The sequence below is a fragment of the Schistocerca piceifrons genome, chromosome 4, assembly GCF_021461385.2.
Source record: "Schistocerca piceifrons isolate TAMUIC-IGC-003096 chromosome 4, iqSchPice1.1, whole genome shotgun sequence".
Taxonomy (NCBI): domain Eukaryota; kingdom Metazoa; phylum Arthropoda; class Insecta; order Orthoptera; family Acrididae; genus Schistocerca; species Schistocerca piceifrons.
Genome location: NC_060141.1, coordinates 324,268,483 through 324,269,982, shown reverse-complemented (window position 1 = coordinate 324,269,982; position 1,500 = coordinate 324,268,483).

Sequence of the window (1,500 nt, the reverse complement as noted above, 5' to 3'; positions counted from 1 at the left end):
CCTCAACGGCGTTTCGGCGTAGATCCCTCAGAGTGGCTGGTGGGTGACGTCGTCCATAAACAGACCTTTTCAATCTACCCAAGGCATGCTCGATAGGGTTCATGACTGGAGAACGTGCTGGCCGCTCTAGTCGAGCAATATCGTTATCCTGAAGGAAGTCATTCAAAATACACTCCTGGAAATGGAAAAAAGAACACATTGACACCGGTGTGTCAGACCCACCATACTTGCTCCGGACATTGCGAGAGGGCTGTACAAGCAATGATCACACGCACGGCACAGCGGACACACCAGGAACCGCGGTGTTGGCCGTCGAATGGCGCTAGCTGCGCAGCATTTGTGCACCGCCGCCGTCAGTGTCAGCCAGTTTGCCGTGGCATACGGAGCTCCATCGCAGTCTTTAACACTGGTAGCATGCCGCGACAGCGTGGACGTGAACCGTATGTGCAGTTGACGGACTTTGAACGAGGGCGTATAGTGGGCATGCGGGAGGCCGGGTGGACGTACCGCCGAATTGCTCAACACGTGGGGCGTGAGGTCTCCACAGTACATCGATGTTGTCGCCAGTGGTCGGCGGAAGGTGCACGTGCCCGTCGACCTGGGACCGGACCGCAACGACGCACGGATGCACGCCAAGACCGTACGATCCTACGCAGTGCCGTAGGGGACCGCACCGCCACTTCCCAGCAAATTAGGGACACTGTTGCTCCTGGGGTATCGGCGAGGACCATTCGCAACCGTCTCCATGAAGCTTGGCTACGGTCCCGCACACCGTTATGCCGTCTTCCGCTCACGCCCCAACATCGTGCAGCCCGCCTCCAGTGGTGTCGCGACAGGCGTGAATGGAGGGACGAATGGAGAAGTGTCGTCTTCAGCGATGAGAGTCGCTTCTGCCTTGGTGCCAATGATGGTCGTATGCGTGTTTGGCGCCGTGCAGGTGAGCGCCACAATCAGGACTGCATACGACCGAGGCACACAGGGCCAACACCCGGCATCATGGTGTGGGGAGCGATCTCCTACACTGGCCGTACACCACTGGTGATCGTCGAGAGGACACTGAATAGTGCACGGTACATCCAAACCGTCATCGAACCCATCGTTCTACCATTCCTAGACCGGCAAGGGAACTTGCTGTTCCAACAGGACAATGCACGTCCGCATGTATCCCGTGCCACCCAACGTGCTCTAGAAGGTGTAAGTCAACTACCCTGGCCAGCAAGATCTCTGCATCTGTCCCCCATTGAGCATGTTTGGGACTGGATGAAGCGTCGTCTCACGCGGTCTGCACGTCCAGCACTAACGCTGGTCCAACTGAGGCGCCAGGTGGAAATGGCATGGCAAGTCGTTTCACAGGACTACATCCAGCATCTCTACGATCGTCTCCATGGGAGAATAGCAGCCTGCATTGATGCGAAAGGTGGATATACACTGTACTAGTGCCGACATTGTGTATGCTCTGTTGCCTGTGTCTATGTGCCTGTGGTTCTGTCAATGTGATCA